Source organism: Bos indicus, chromosome X, assembly GCF_029378745.1.
Source record: "Bos indicus isolate NIAB-ARS_2022 breed Sahiwal x Tharparkar chromosome X, NIAB-ARS_B.indTharparkar_mat_pri_1.0, whole genome shotgun sequence".
Taxonomy (NCBI): domain Eukaryota; kingdom Metazoa; phylum Chordata; class Mammalia; order Artiodactyla; family Bovidae; genus Bos; species Bos indicus.
Genome location: NC_091789.1, coordinates 135,613,732 through 135,630,872, shown reverse-complemented (window position 1 = coordinate 135,630,872; position 17,141 = coordinate 135,613,732). Strand labels below are relative to the sequence as shown.

The window sequence follows — 17,141 nt, the reverse complement described above, 5'->3', positions numbered from 1 at the left end:
GATTCTCCAGGCAAGAATACTGGAGTGGGTTACCATTTCCTTTTCCAGGGGATCTTCCCAACCCAGGGATCGAACCCAGGTCTCCTGCATTGGAGGCAGACACTTTAACCTCTAAGCCACCAGGGGTATTTCTACCACCTGCTAAAACTTGAGAATCACTGGTCTATAGGCCTCTGAGAACAGGGGAGCTATGCTGGGCAGAGAGGGAAGAAGAAAGATGCAGAGTGGCTGGGCATTCCAGAAGAGGTGGGCCTCAAGCAGAATGGCACAGTGAAGTCGGTCCAGAGAGGCACTCTCCAATACGGCACCTTCTAGCCACAAGGGGCAATTTACACTTAAAATAGACAAGTACTGCATTGACATTTCATCACTGATTAATGGGTTCAGATCCCTGTAAATAACAGAAATCAGGCTTTGAGTTCATGCCTTTCAAGACTGGCTCTTGGAAATATACAAACGGGGAAATTTGCACAGCTGTAATTGTAGAATATTTTTTAAAAAATTTCCCCAGATTTATATTAACATAGAGTAGAAAGGTGGTTACCAGAGGCTGTGGGGGTAAAGGGGAGACTGAAAAAGAAAGAAAAATGAAAGTAGAAGGGTGGTTGCCAGGGGTTAGGGGAAGGAGGGTAAACAGGGAGTTAGTGTTTAAGGAGGACACAGATTCAATTTGCAAGATGAAAAGGGTTCTCGGAGATGGATGGTAGTAATGGCTGCACAACAATATGGATACACTGAATACCACTGAGCTGTACACTTCAAAAATGGTTAAGAAAAAACTAAAAAGTCAGGCCTCAGTCACATACCAGTCACATTTCTAGTGCTCAACAGCAACTTAAGGCTGGCTAGTGGCTACCATAGTGGATAGTGAAGGACATTTCCATCATCACAGAAAATTCTTTTGAACCACACTGTGGAAGAATCCCAGTTCCACCTCCCATGAGCTGTGTGACTCTGTTTAAGTTACTAACCCTCTCTGAGCCTCTAGTAGTAGTGTTAGTCACTCAGTCGTGTCCGACCCTTTGTGACCCCGTGGACTGTAGCCCCCCAGGCTCCTTTGTCCATGGGATTCTCCAGGCAAGAATACTGGAGTGGGTTGCCATTCCCTTCTCCAGGGGATCTTCCTGACCCAGGGATTGAACCCAGGTCTCCTGCATTGGAGGCAGATTCTTTACCATCTGAGTTATAGGGAAGCCCCTGAGCCTCTAATTCCCCCTTTATGATATAAAGCTCAAAATACCCACCTACATTATATGACTCTTATGGAGCTGGAACAAAAATAATAGATGTAAATCACCTGGTACAACTGTCCAAGCTATAGCAGGAACTTGACAAATAATAGATGATACTGTCCTACTATGACTTTATAAAAGGCCATTGGAAACATTTCTAATAGAATGGACAGTTTGCACTGGCTAATGTCTTTCACTATGTCTTAATTGCAAATTTCAAAGTTTGTATAAGTCGTTTTGTTTTCAGTAGGACAAGCCAGCAGTCCCCTCCTGAAGCAACACCCATCTGCCAGCAGGTCAAAAATGGGGCATTTTTATCCAGAAGCAGTACTGTAGGAGAGACTCATAGTAAGGCTATAATTCTTGAAGCTAGAGAGCCTCATTTTGTGTGGAGTTTTTTCCTTTTTTTTTTAAACCACTAGTGTCACAATCCATGGGAAGGTCCATTATATTAGACTCAGGCTTTGATGCTCTTCATCTAGAGAAAGATGCCCAAAAGATCTCGTAATCTTCTTGCAAACCTCCCCCCATAAAGAAAGCAAATAAAACACAGCTGAGAGAGACATTATCAAAAAGTCTACAAATAATAAATGCTAGAGAGTATGTAGGAAAAAAGGAACCTTCTTACACTGTTGGTGGAAATGTAAACTGATATAGCCACTATGGAAAACAGTATGGAGGTTCCTTAAAAGAAAAAATAAGAGTTGATCCACCAATCCCATCCTGGGCATGTATATACAGAAAATACAAAAACTCTAATTAAAAAAGATACATGCACCCCAATATTCATAGCAATGCACTATTTTACAGTAGCAAAGATATAGAAGGAACCTGTCCACTGACAGATGAATGGATAAAGAAGATGACGTATGATGTGTGTGTATGTGTGTGTATGTGTGTGTGTGTGTGTGTGTGTGTGTGTAGGGCTTTCTGGGAGGTGCTAGTGGCAAAGAATCAGCTTGCCAGTGCAGGAGATGCAAGAGGTGGGTTTGATCCCTGGGTCAGGAAGATCCCCTGAAGTACAGCATGGCAACTCACTCCAATATTCTTGCCTGGATAATCCCATGGACAGAAGAGCCCAGTGCACTACAGCCCATGGGGTCACAAAGAGTTGGACACTATTGAAGCAACTTGGCATGCACACATGCGTGTGTGTGTGTGTGTGTGTGTGTGTGTGTATGAATATTATTTAGCTATAAAAAATAATACAATAATGTCATTTGAAGTAACATGGATAGGCCCAGAGATTATTATACTGAGTGAAGTAAGTCAGAGAAAAACAGATATCATATGATATCACTTATATATGGAATCTAAAAAATAAACTGATACAAAAGAACTTATATATATATAACAGAAATACAGACAGGAAACAAATTTATGGTTACCTAGGGACAAGCATCTATTTCTGCTTTATTGACTATGCCAAAGCCTTTGACTGTGTGGATCACAATAAACTGTGGAAGATTCTGAAAGAGATGGGAATACCAGACCACCTGACCTGCCTTTTGAGAAACCTATATGCAGGTCAGGAAGCAACAGTTAGAACTGGACATGGAACAACAGACTGGTCCCAAATAGGAAAAGGAGTTCATCAAGGCTGTATATTGTCACCCTGCTTATTTAACTTCTATGCAGAGTACATCATGAGAAACGCTGGACTGGAAGAAACACAAGCTGGAATCAAGATTGCTGGGAGAAATATCAATAACCTCAGATATGCAGATGACACCACCCTTATGGCAGAAAGTGAAGAGGAACTAAAAAGCCTCTTGATGAATGTGAAAGAGGAGAGTGAAAAAGTTGGTTTAAAGCTCAACATTCAGAAAACGAAGATCATGGCATCCGGTCCCATCACTTCATGGGAAATAGATGGGGAAACAGTGGAAACAGTGTCAGACTTTATTTTTCTGGGCTACAAAATCACTACAGATGGTGACTGCAGCCATGAAATTAAAAGACGCTTACTCCTTGGAAGGAAAGCTATGACCTAGATAGCATATTCAAAAGCAAAGACATTACTTTGCCAACAAAGGTTTATCTAGTCAAGGCTATGGTTTTTCCTGTGGTCATGTATGGATGTGAGAGTTGGACTGTGAAGAAGGCTGAGCACCGAAGAATTGATGTTTTTGAACTGTGGTGTTGGAGAAGACTCTTGAGAGTCCCTTGGATTGCAAGGAGATCCAACCAGTCCATTCTGAAGGAGATCAGCCCTGGGATTTCTTTGGAAGGAATGATGCTAAAGCTGAAACTCCAGTACTTTGGTCACCTGATGTGAAGAGTTGACTCATTGGAAAAGACTCTGATGCTGGGAGGGATTGGGGGCAGTGGGAGAAGGGAACGACAGAGGATGAGATGGCTGGATGGCATCACCGACTCGATGGACATGAGTCTCAGTGAACTCCAGGAGTTGGTGATGGACAGGGAGGCCTGGCGTGCTTCGATTCATGGGGTCACAAAGAGTCGGACACGACTAAGTGACTGATCTGATATGATCTGATCTGAGGGACAAGGGAAGGAGGGATAAATTAGGAGTTTGAGATTAGCAGACACTACTGTATATAAAATAGATAAATAATGAGGCTCTACTCTATAGCATAGGGAACTACATTCAATATCTTGTAATAATCTATCTTGTATCTTATAATAATCTATAAAGGCAAAGAATCTAAAAAATTATATATATATATATATATATATATTATTATTATTATTTCTTCTCTGGTGGCTCAGATGGTAAAGAATCTGCCTGCAATGCAGGAGACCTGGGTTTGATCCCTGGGCCAGAAAGATCCCCTAGAGAAGGGAATGGCAACCCACTCCAGTATTCTTGCCTGGGAAATCCCATGGACAGAGGAGCCTGGCAGGCTACAGTCCATGGGGTTGCAAAAGAGTCAAAGAATCAGACACGACTGAGTGACTGAGCACACAATACATACATACATACACACACACACACACACACACACACCCCTATATATGAAAGTCAAAGTCGCTCAGTCGTGTCCAACTCTTTGCGCCCTCATAGACTATACAGTCCATGGAATTCCAGGCCAGAATACTGGAGTAGGTAGCCGTTCCCTTCTCCATAAGACCTTCCCAACCCAGAGATCGAGCCCAGGTCTCTGACATTACAGGTGGATTCTTTACCAGCTGAGCCACCAGGGAAGCCCTACATATATATGTGTGTTGCCGTACACCTGAAACTAACACAACATTATAAATCAACTATACTTCAATAAAAACACACACAGTGAGAGCAAGCGTACAATCTGGAGTCATCCTCTCCACTGAAGAGCAGTCCTGAGGGAGAGAGTGGCCTGGGAAAATGAAAAAAGGGCTTCATATAGGGTTTTATTCTAATTAGGAAATAGGGAGTCATTGAATGTTCTTGAGCTACAGTGATGAAATCAGAGGGGTGCTTTAGCAAGAGGAGGAGCAGCTGGGGGAGCAGCAGTAAGGAGACTGAGGATACTGCCTGGTGAGCCATGCTGAGGAAAGGAGGATGGTGGGTCGAGCCTCTGTGAACTGGTGGTCCAGTGGTTAGGACTCTGCACTTACACTGCAGGGGGCTTGGGTTCAATCTCAGATGGTGGAACTAAGATCCCACTAACCTCACAGTGCAACCAAAAAAACAAACAAAACATAAAACAAACAAACAAAAAACTTCCTCTAGAGAAGCAATTCCATTCTTCACATGGGCTTTGGACAAAGCCACAGTTCTGTGGCTGATGGGTCAAAAGAATCAGGTAAGGAACTGGGAGCAGGACTCTAGCTCAAGTGAGTTTTTCTGGCTTAGAAATGGCAACAAAGGCTCCCTTTCCTGATCTACTGAGGCCTCCTCAGTAAATCCAAGACTTTGTAATGTTCTGAATGAGTAACATTAAAAAAAAAAGTAGGATCCAACATGAGTTCAACTTCTGACTTTGTGAAAAAAAGATGCTAAACTACAAATATCATCATTCACAAAAGAGACTTTAACACTAAAAAAAAGTGGGAAAGGCCATTTCAGAATAAAGGGCAGTTCTATAAAAATGGAAACTCAGTATACAGTTTTACTCTTCTTTCATTTAACTGTGAATGGGTAGAAATTTTACCCCATGTGGGGTGGTGGTACTCAAGCCTGGTCTGCAGGGATCACTGGTTTATGCGCCTTTCCAAAATGGTTCCCTGTGCAGTTTCAGCTGTAAGAATCAGCCTTGATGACCCCAAATTCAGCTGCCCAGCTCCTAAGGGAAAAACACAAAGTTTGAGTTTTCTGGCGTGGGTGTGTCTAACATGGCAAGGCCAGGTAGAACCAGCCTCTTCTAGCCTTCTTAAAATGCAAGTGATAAGCCACAAAGGATCCTAGAACAAATATTGATATCTTCACATTCAATAATTTCATATTTAGTCTAGTGGGTTAGTGATTTTTTTTTCCTAAAAGGAAATTGCAGCCAGAGCTAATTGCTCAATCTGAAATGTATCTGGACATTGTTTAGATGTTGGAAAGGAAACGGTAACGTTGCAGTTTTTTGCAAAGAGGAGGGCGTTATTTTAGAAAAAGATGCAAATGTAAATTAATAGAAAATGCAGCCCTGAATGGTTTTCAAAGCTTTGATGTACACAGTCAAAATAGCACTCCTATTCTGAGCTTTCCTTGACATTTTTCTTATTTTGAAATGCGAAAGGAAATCCATCGGCACAGGCTCAATCCATTCCCTTCCATTGATTTGTTAGCCAATCAATGGCCATTGTAATCTGAAAAAAATAACACCACTTTCTATGAACCTTTCCAAGCAAGGCTGGGTTCAGCTAAGCTTAATAAAGAGAAAAACAGCAAGGACCATCTGGAAAACAGTCTTCCGGAGTCGCGAAAGATAGTGGCAGCCTTTGCCCAACCTGCTATAAATAAGTGTCTCAGGAAAAAAAACACCCGATTTTTAAATCTGTTTCTACTTAATACAGCTGCAATAGAGTTTATTTAGCTTTTCCCTATAGCAGGAAGACTGTTTGCATTTTTATGACAAGGGTCTGAATGTTTTTCACAGCCATTTCCATTGCCATTATTTTGAGGAACAACATACCACTCGGACCTGTCTGTTGGCTTCAGCAGCACACAGAGGTGGCCCCAGTGGCCTCTGTACCACGAAACTGGCCTCCAAGCCCAGATTTTTGATCCCACTTCCTCTCCTAGTGTTGCAGCCATCACCCAAATCCTGGTTCACGAGGGAGAACCAATTCAGTATGACCAAAACTCATGTGCTGCAAATCAATTATTTCTCTGCCTGGACCCAAGCACTCAGGGGATGTCTGCCAAGAGTCAAACGACTCATCAAGGGAGGCAAGAACTCGCCAATGAAGGGCTACTGCTGGCCTGGCCAACCCCCCACGTGCTCACCTTTCTATCTTTCCTCACTAGCTAAGCTTCCTTCCGCACTCGACACTCAGAACTCCTTCGGACACTCTTTGGAAAAGGTCAGCCTTCAGCCGGCCTTGGATGCCTGCAAAGTGAAGTGGCCCCCCAGTGATGTCTGCCCTGAGCACCTGGACACACCCGTGAGTACTCCCTAAACACCCATCTCACCCCAAAGACGGTCAGGATGAGGTTGGCCTCAGGACACTGTCCTATGTAATGAGCCATCCACCTCTCCTTTCTCTCTCTGTCCCCCAAGGGCTCATCCCACTTCCATGGATGGGCAGGAATGGTTTACCCCATGACACGTTCCCCGTGAAGGCATTATTACCCCTCTTGCAGCTCGTCCAGTGGCAGCCTTCCATCTGTTGCTGCTGACCTTGGGCATTACCAGGACCGAGCTGGCTAGAGGAGCCCTGCTGTCGTTCCTTTTCCCAAGCAGAACTGCTGCAGGGAAATAAATGTGTGTAAGAGGGGGAAAAGGTGGGAGGGGTGGTGAAGTCCACCTAAATGTGAATGTCCAGTAATTTTGAAACATGCTCCATCTGCTCACCATTGACTTTCTCTCTCAACAGAACGGGAAAACAGAGAAATTAGTGGTGGGTAAAGGGCTGCCACGATCTGCAGTGAGTCTATTACAGTGTTATGAGCAGGGCTCTCCCAAGTACACTAAAGGGCTAAATTAATTGGCTTAGGCTTAAGATGCTACAGGAGAAATGACAGTGGGGAGAGGTGGGGGTGGAAGAAGATGCCTGGTGGCTGACAAGGCATGTCTGAAATCTGGCAGTATGAAAAAGAAACTGAGGAGAAATAAACCTGTTCTCTTCATGAAAAAACAGAAAAGGTGTTAGTTGTTACAATGTGTCCCCCAATTACCTATGACTTATTCAGTCACCTGAATTTAAAGAAAAATCTCTGTGCTTATACAATTTTACAGACCCTTGCATCCAACTTACAATTAAATCAGGCACATGACCCACTTCCAACCATTAATTAATCACTCCCATGAATTGTACATATAAGTTAGAGAGGGAAATTCTGTCTTGTATTATTTCAAATTGAATTATCCAAAAGCCACAAATTACTTATTAAATCTTGGTCTAGACCAGTGGTTCTCAATCAGGGTCCATTTTGCCCCAGAGGGGACATTTGGCAAGATCTGGAGACATTTTTGGCTGTCACAACTAGGGGGGAGGGGTGACACTTTGGGCATCTAGTGGGTCGAGGCCAGGGATGTTGCTAAACACCCTCCAGTGCACAGGACAGCCCCCTACAACATAGAATGATCTGGCCTAAAATGGCAACAGGGCCAAGGTGGAGAAACTGTGCTCTAATTAAAGGCAAATACAATCGGCTTTTAATATTCATATCTCTGGCAGTCATCAAAGAAGAAAAATCCCATTTTCCTTGAAATCTAAGGTTGGCTTACACATATGTTTACTAAGGACATACTGATTTCCTTTCCAAATAAATGAAAAAGGTTCCCAGTCTGAATCTAGAGACATTAAAGAAATACTGTGATGATGGTGGAGCTAGCAGGGTGCATGTGAAATGCGTATTTCATCAGTCTAAATGGATGGAAATTAATATCTCATAAAATAAAATGATTATCTCATTATGTTCCATACAAAACCAAAATCAATACACTGCATCTTACTTAACCTGCAATTAGTGTTTTTAAAAACTAAACCAAGGAAATGTCATTCTTCCCCATTTCTTGCTAGCTGGATACACATTTCTGAGCATGAGGCATTAAAAAACAAACAAGCACACAACCACCCCCCTCTTTTAAAGCAGATTTTTCCAGAGCATAAAAAGCTTCCTGAATCATTCCATTTTATTTATTACTGTAGATTCAATCATTCTTAGTGAACAAAACATGCAAACCATTCTGTTGGTTATGCCTGCCTGGCTTTCCAAATACCCTCAAAACTGGGATGATGAATCACATACTTCGGGCCTGCTGTGCCAATTCATAGTAAGCAAAGAATTCAACACAGCAAGATAGGACATTCTGCCCAGTGTGTGTGTAGGGGGGATGGGGGTAGGTGGGTATGGGAGTCCTTTAGCCAATTGTTTCTATAAAATCTTAAGAGCAGGTGCTGAGATTCTCTAAAATTCTTTTAGTTCTAGAACATCCTATGTGATTGTGCAGTGCCCCCAGCATGAGGATGGACTTTGATCAGGGAAGATGCATGTTCCTAGAGTTGGCCTAGTGTTTCCAGGCTAAAACCATGGAGGACAGAATGGCTGATGGCTATACTATCTCAACCCTTTCAGGCCCCCATTCCTTTGTCTGGATTTTAAGGTGGGCACACACACAAAGGCAGAAATAACAACAACGACAAAAATGCCCACGCATACCCAGTCCTGGCCACCAGTGAGGCCCAGTTCCGCTTCTGAGAAAGAACAGTTGCTCCAGTGCAGCTGGAGGAGCTTTTCCAGGGAACTGGTAATACCCTGGCTGTTAATGAATTATTTTTCGCCAGAACGTCGGATTCTTCCTGTGCTCCAGTAAACAGTCTGCTTCTGCCATGGGAAACAAAACCAGCTCCTTCCGAGGAGCTCGAGGAGGTCAGCCAAGGGTCCCCTGTGGGGGCAGCCCCCTCAGGAGCCAGAGCCACAGGCGCCTGACCTATAAATCACCGAAGCCCCGAGTCCATTATTCCAGCTCTTTCTGTCTCCTTGGGCCATGCCCAGGGCCAAGGGCACAATGCCCACGGTGAGCCTTCCCCCACCTCCCCGAACTGTCCCTTCCTCAGGGCTTCTCATCTATGGCACCGCGGGTGTGTGAAACTGGCCTTTCTGGTGTTCATTTTGTCTCCCGCGCAGAAACTGCATTTATTCCCTTGCTCTTGTTTTCATCAAGCTGTCAGGAAATGACTATGTGCATCCCCTCTTTTCCCTTCTCTTCTTTAAGACTGGCCCCAGCCCCAAATAACCCACTCTCAGTGCAAGGGTGTCTCCTTGGGCCTCTACTCTCCAAACACATATCCTGGGGAAGGATATTATTAGAGCAGGTGTTGAGGAAATCAGTCACTCAGGAGGGAGACAGCTCTCTGATGGACAAGGACACCAGCCTGGGCTGGAGGAAAGGAAACCAGCCCTGTCCACCCTTACCCCCGCCCTGCTCTCTCATCTCCATTAAGTTTCAGAGCCCACATTCCCCACAGGAGGTGACTGAGCAAACATGCTCACAGGTGGGCTTTATGGGGACCCCCCCCAAATGGCACCTTAGCTCCTGAAAATCAGAGTGGCCTGATGCCAGGCTGTCGTGGCTCTTGAGTAAACCCCAGGCCTCCCGCCTGCCATGGGGATGGAGGGTGTTCATGCCACCTGAAACTCCTAGAGGTGCTATGAGGCTGAAGGCTCAGGCTGGTGGGGCAGAGCTGTCGAACAGAAATATGTATGTAATTCTAAAGAACAGGTGACATTAATCTCAACACTCTAGCTTATTTGACCAATACATTCCAAATATGATCATTTTAACATGTAATCAATATAAAAATTATTAATGAGCTATTTTATAGATATATATTTTTTTTGCACTAGGTCGTAGAAATCCTGTGCATACGTTATCATCATAGCATATCCTGTTTTGGAGTAGCCACCTTTCACCTGCTGAAAACCCACATGTGACTAGCAGTTACTATACAGCATGGTGTGGATATAAAATCTCTCCTCATAGAGAGTTCTATTAGACAGTGCTGTGTTGAAAGACCTAAAAAAGCTGTGGGAAGAAGAATGACAGGTGAGAGCAGGGTGGGTGATAAGAATTATAGCAAGAGATGGGAACTGCAAGACTGGGATGTTCTAGGACCCCAGCCCTACCTCTAACTGGAGATTAAAGTGGGCTCTTAGGAAAGGCCCTGGGGGCTGGCATGGCAAGGCCAGAGAGTATAATCATTACTTAAGGCATCTGCAGGTTGAGCAGCCTGCATCTTAGCTCTATGGATCTGTTTAAGGCAGGGGCTGGGATAGAAGATCGCCAAAGTCATGTATGTTCGTTCAATAACAATTCTGGGTTTGCAATCTAATTTGGTGAAGCAGATACAGAAACATGATCAAATTACGTGTGCCTGCCTCTGCACGTGCATGCGTGTTCCTATGTGTGTTTTTGGCTGGAGAGAGAAGGAGGGTGTCATGTGCAAAATCCCGAAGTACTAACACGAATCACCTCCTCAGCAGCTGCCATCAGAACACAGGAGAGCGGTAGCCTTGAGAGGCTCATCAGAAATGACGAGCCACAAAGGAGATGCCTTGAGCTGCAAAGAATGAGATGATGGGCATCCGGGCAGACGGTCAGGTAGGAGGGAGAAGTGGTAATCAGAGGCATTCTCCAGAGACAAGCACTGCCAACTCTACAGCAAGGATGTCACCCTGATCCCCAAATCAAGCTTAATTCAGAATCCCACGCAGGCTTTTGTGCAGGGGAGAGTGCAGTTAGCCATCTTTCCCCCTCCTCGAGAGCCTCATTCTCTGAGGTCCCCCCTCATATTCTCATCATGGAGGCAGGAGAGTCAGAAACACCTCATACAGGGATTCAAATCCTGGCCCTCCCAGTGGCCCCAGAATTTCTAGGGGCTTAAAGGCCACCATCTGATTGGAAGGGGGCTAAAGGACTTTGCTTTGATGGTGCAGTTGCAGAGCAAGAACCCATCTCATTTTTATTTAGAGTTTATTTATTTGAGACGTTTAAGAGTCAGAAATACCTTACCTACCCTCTGGCCCTACCATGGCCCTCAGGCTAATTACCCACTCTATCTCATCCTCAGTTTCCTCATGGATAAGATGGGAATGTGACTGCTCATCTCACTCAGGCTCGTCGGCTTGGAACTCCTCAAGGCTAGAACTGCAGCATCACACCAGGCCCTCCAAGACCCCAACCACACACAAATCTCTGGATTTCTCCCGGCTGGTCTCCCTTGATAATGACACAGCTCCCTCCCACCACCATTCATTCACTCCATCAGTTCCATCATTCAGTCACTCAACACTTGTTCATTAAGCGACAGTTGACTTTTGGGAATTCCAAGATGAAAAGGCACAGTCTTTCCATCTGAAATGGTTAGGGACTATCTGGGATCTATCTCCTTAGCACATAAGCATGTACCCTGCTTGGGTGGCTGAGCTGCCTCACTGGTGCCCGCCTCCCTCAGTTAGGTATTGCATTTGGTAGGGGCTGAGGACTCTAGTCTCGGGAAGAAATAAATAAGAGCCTTGAGGGAAGGGTTGAGGAATATGTTGCCCCTTTAAGTCATAACCACTGGGGTCTGGAATCAGACACTTGACTGGAAATTTCTCCGAGTCTGATTCCTTATCTGTAAAATAATGCCTCCATCACATCATGGTTTCCCATATGCACAGTGTCTGGCAGACAGAGGGGCAACAGCAAATGTTCATTTCCTTCTCGACTTCTCTCCCTCCACTACCCACTGCTTCCCCAAAACTAAGGTTAGAGAAGAAGCCAGAAGACAAACACTTGCTCTCTTCTTACTGTCCATTCAGAGCACACTGTGTGTGGACATCTCCACATACAGAATACTTCCATTCTGGGTCACATGGCATGGCTTTGGGGAGACCAGTCCTATCTAGTTTTCGGGGTCATCATAGCCAGAGCTATATTGGTCGTCTGGTGTTATAGCGCTCCCAGCAACACCTTGTCACACACCTTCCAGCCTTTTCTTTTTCTTTGCTTTCTTTCTTTCTTTCTTTTTTTTTTTTTTTGCATTTCAGGGGCCCTGTCTTCTGGCTAAAAGACTTTTCATTTATTTTACAGTTCTTGCCCAAATGCCCATCAACCAAGTTCTCATACTGGCAACTGGCATCACCTGGAAAGCTGTTTTCTCATTTGTTTCTGAGATGGGCAGACTTTCCTGGGCCAAACCTCACCTCTGGAGGTCTGGCTTCTTTGCATGATAAAGGGCCTGCCTGGGTGGCTAAATGGTCCCTTGGGCTAGTGCCAAAGCAGCCAGGACCCCCAAGATCCAGTCTGACTTGGCTCCTGGTGCCCAGCCACCTTGTGGATGCCTCTGGCAGGCATCTGGCAGGATGAGACAGACGTGCCCGCTCACAGGATACTGTGTATAGGGGCGGGTCCAGTGGCTTCTCTGGGCTTCTAAGGGGCAGAGAAACTGGGATGCCCCCCGGCTTTCAGCCTTCCAGCCACCCCGCCACCTTTGAAAAGAAGCACAGCTCCCCGCGTTCCCCTTTGAGAAGAAAACGCCAAGGATAATCAGTGGGTAGGGGCTCCCACCCGCTAGCCTCCCCACTGTCCTCCCACTAGCCTCCCCACTGTACTGCCACCTCTTTCCTGTAACAAAGGCACATCACAACACATTTTCAAAGTTATCCGAAATCTCCTGGTCAATCAACAAACGATTCTGGTGACTTGAAAGGAGGAAGAGAGACATAGAAAACAGTCCCGGAAAGACTCACGGGGAAAGCATAGAAAACCTTGCCCGATGCATGCAAGGCTAAGAATCATTTTCTCCCTGCTGGCTGCTTTTCTCTCTGTTCTAAAGAGAAGCTTCCAAGAAACAGCTAAATAAAGGGATCACACCAGAGGATGAGAGATAATGCTAAACCAACAAAAACAAAGACCCAAAATGAAACAGAGCCAGCCATGAGAATCCGCGGTTATCAAAACTTTGTTTGGCCGTATCTATTTATCATCGCTGCACACCCGGGCTCTGCGGAATATCATTCTGTTGATGTCACTTACCCTCAGCAAAATATTTACACATCCTTAAAAACGCCAGATGAGGGGGGCCGCCCGCGCGCTGCCGCGAGCGGCCCCTCAAGCCCCGTCGCAGAGTTCTGGGCAGACCGTGAGGTGGGGGCACGGCGGTGGGTGGCTCCAGTGGGCACAGGTAAAAGCGCCTGACACTCCCCCGGAACGCGGCCACCCAGGCGCTGCGCCCTGCCCTGCCCACCTCTCCCCTACCTGACTCTGCAAAAAGCAACCACATCGCCGATTACTGGTGTCAGCGCCTCCTCCTCCTCCTCCTCCCCTGCCCTTCTCATTGATTAAGTTCTCAAACCATTGTTAAAGCCGGGTTGCTTTTCCCTGGAAAACTGGGCTGAATTCATTAAGCTTCCCCCATCACAAAAGGAATATTCATAAAAGTTTGGCAGGCAGAGAGGGAAGCGGACTGCGTGCCTTGGGGTGGGTGACAATTCGCTTCTCCAAAGCCACCTTCTTCTTCCGTGCCTCATTCCTCTCTCCGTCCATCCGTCGTGCCCCAAACCTACTCCAGGGACTTCTGATAGGGAAACACAAAGCAGCAGCTGTTTGGCAACATTTCTACCCCTCGCCGGCAACTGTGGTGGGATGCCATTTCCCCACCCAGGCGGAGCTTATCCTGAACAATAGTCGGGCTTTAAACGGCAAACAAGCAAACACACAGAGCATAACCCCAACCCCGAAAAAGCCAACGGGGAGAGGCAAGAACTCCCTTCGCAGCAAAAGGCACCGCTGAAACGCACGCCAAAATGCAGCGAGAAGGCTGCTCGGTGCCTAACATGGCAGAAAGCCCGAGCTGGTGCGGCCACCCTGGGTCTGGGCATTGGGGGGCACGAGGACTCCCGGGGCGCCAATGCACACTCACCCAGCTCCGGGAGGATGCGGGGCTGGCCGAGCGTCACAAAGACGAGCCCAGTGCGATCTGGCAAAACCCAACTTTCCACCCGGCTCGCCAGGGCCGCCAGATACGTCAACAGAATCCATCTTTCGATGGGCCTGGAAGGCGCCGGGTTTTCCGGGCCGGGGCAGAGCCACAGAGCCGAAAGCGGCCGGGTGCGATGCCCGGGCGCGGAGTCCACCACGCGCCGCCCTCTGCGCCCTGTGCCAGCGCCGGTGGCGGCCCGAAACCCACTTCGGGGCCCCCGCCCCGCCGCCCTGTGCCGCCTCCCCGGCCGGCCCCGGCCCCGCCGGCCAGTGCGCGGCGCTGGGAGCAGGAGCGGGGCCCGGGGACGCCGCGCGGGTGGCGGCCTCGCCTCGCGTCCCCGCCCCCGCCGGCCCTCCCCGCTGGCCCCGGCCTCCAGGCGCCGTCCTGCCCCCGGGAGCAGGCCCCTCCCCGGGCGCCGGGCCCCGCCAGGCGCGCCCAGCCCGGCGCGCCCCCTGCGTCCCGGTGGCAGGTCCGCGCGGGGAGGGCTCAGGGTGGGGGGTGGGTACCCCGGCCCGCACGGGGGCGTCGCGGCCGCTACCTCGAAATCGCGGCCGCCGCCTCCAGGAAGCCGTGGGGTGGTCGCGGGTGCGGGGACTCTACGGTCTGGCCTCGCCGCCGGCCGCCTGAAGGGGGTGCGCAGCGGTGGGAGCCGCCGTCGCCGCTGTCACCGAGCTGCTGTCGCCGCCGCCGCTGCCGGTCGTGCGTGAGCGTGTGTGCGCCTGTGTCCGGACGAGTGTGTGTCTGCGTGCGGCGCCCGGCCTTTACTATATACACCGAGGGGTGGGAGGAGGCGGGGAAGGGGAGGGCTTGGGGGAGGTGGCGGAGGAGGGGGAGCAGGAGGGGGGCGAAAGGGTACCCGAGGAGGCGGCTGCTGAGGACGGACAGGTGATCTCGCCCACGGGGAGGGCGTGGCTGTGGGAGGCACGGGGTGGCGGGAGGAAGGGGTGCCAGGGCGCGGGGGCGACGCCGGGGAGGGCCGGTGAAGCGGGACCCTGCTGCCTCCCAGCAGGCTGGGGACCATTTCAGACCCCAGGATGCTGGGAGAGAACAGAGCCCAGCGGGGAGGGAGTGGCTGGTGGATGGAGGCGGCAGAGGTGCTGAGGGCCCAGCGACCATCTACTAAAATGCCAATTGTGATACAGGTCGAAGATCTTTCTCGCAAGGTGCGAGATGATTGAAGACAAAATTAGCCCACGGACATAATCTCATTTCCGCATACTTGCTGGAGAGGTGATGCATCTGTTAATCTAACATTTATTAAGCACCCAGTGTTTGTTTGCCAGACACTGGGCTAGGAACTGGCCTTAGAGGTGATGACTATGTGGTCGCCAACCAGTAAATAAATCATAGGTATCAGTAGTAGTATTGGTCATTTTAAAACAAAGTTAAAAAAAAAACCCTAAATACTATAAATGTTTTAAGAGAGCAAAGGAAGCAAATACATTGGCTTAATTAATCCCTAAAGATGAGAAGATTTTTTTTTCTGGTAATCAAAACAGGATGCAGATATTTGAGAGATAAAGGCAGAGCAGAAATTATTTGAATCAGAGCAGAGACTGCTGGTCTGAATCTGGATGTCCTTTGCGTGTTCAAACCTCCTTCAGTCTGGACACTCATATGAGTAGTGGCCATGACTTTCCCTTTTGTAGAATTGGGGGTGACCAGAGTGTGCAGTACATACAGAGCAGCCTGCATGTTTATGAGTATGGTAATTGGAACTTGGGTTTGAAAGGTTCAATTCTAACCTTTTCGTGTTGCAAGCATAATGTGGTAGAAACCAGGGCCACGTTATACCTTTTGTGGGCACTTTGCCTTTGTGGACTATTTCCTCCATAGAAAAAATGGTAAAAATTACATTTTATGATTGCATTGGTATAAAGACGAATGAATTAATATTATATATTAAAACATTTTCTTTGACCTAAAACAACACGTTTTCTTCTGATTTTAAAAGAAATTTGAAAATCTGATTTTAAAACATTTCCCTGAGCCCCTGAAAGTATTTTGGGCCTCAGGCATCATGCCTACAGCCCCTAAAGGAGAAGTCAGCCCTGGTGGTACCTTTCCTTGATATTGAATTTCTTCTTTTGGAAAAAAAAAAAAAAAGTTAAACTGAGAAGTGCCCGATCGACCTAAGGGCAGAAAGACACAATGCAAGTTTAAGAACTGATAGAAACGAGTATCAACAGAAAGTACTAGTTCCTGCTTGTTGCGGTCAGGTTCTGGAGGTTTTAAATCAGCTTCAAGTCATTAATGATACCTGTGGAAATATTTGTCTGTGAATTCATCTTCAATCATTTCAGAAACCAAAGACTTCCTCTATAGATTTGAGAAGTGTTCTGAGTCGTGGATCAGGTATGTGAGGTCTCGGCTGCCAGGACCTAGTCTGAATACAACTAAAGACACAGCTGGGCAATTATAATTGGGCAAGTTCATGGATGAAAGAACCATAAAGGTTTTGTGTGTGTTGAGGGGGTATGTGTGTATAAGGTAGGGATTGATATCCTGGAAGGCAATTACTAGCCTATTTCTTTTGTTGGCCTCATCGCAGCCCTGGGTTAATGTTTGATCCTCACTGGCAGTTGTGATTCATATTTGCTGCCCTTTGAGGTGCTTATGTTTTCAGGAAAGACTGTATTGATTCAGATTAATGCATAATAAACAGGCATCATGGCCCCCATTTCCAGAGAAATGTGCAGTGGCACCCTTCTGTACTTTCACTGCAGCTGCCCTTGCAGAGAAAAGGGGAAAAGAAAAGTCTATAAGGGAGGGTCTGCATCGGGGGGAGGAGAGGTTTGGGGATAGAAATAGGACATTAATATGAAAGAATTCCGTTCATACAGA

The 17,141-nt window shown here is 47.2% G+C and overlaps 1 protein-coding gene across 4 annotated transcripts in view; it reads right to left on the bottom strand.

Annotated features, from left to right (window-relative positions):
• RAI2 (retinoic acid induced 2) overlaps positions 1–15,043 on the bottom strand; it is a 71,497-nt gene extending 56,454 nt beyond the window's left edge. For 2 of the 4 annotated variants that reach the window (XM_019956442.2, XM_019956443.2), the window contains exon 1: positions 14,238–14,566. The gene's annotated coding sequence lies outside the window, so the exon portion shown is untranslated. Of the gene's footprint in view, positions 1–13,351; positions 13,509–14,237; positions 14,567–14,835 lie in introns of those variants that run through there. The other 2 variants (XM_070785339.1, XM_070785340.1) reach the window with 2 other exon arrangements.
• Between the last annotated feature and the right edge of the window lie 2,098 nt (positions 15,044–17,141).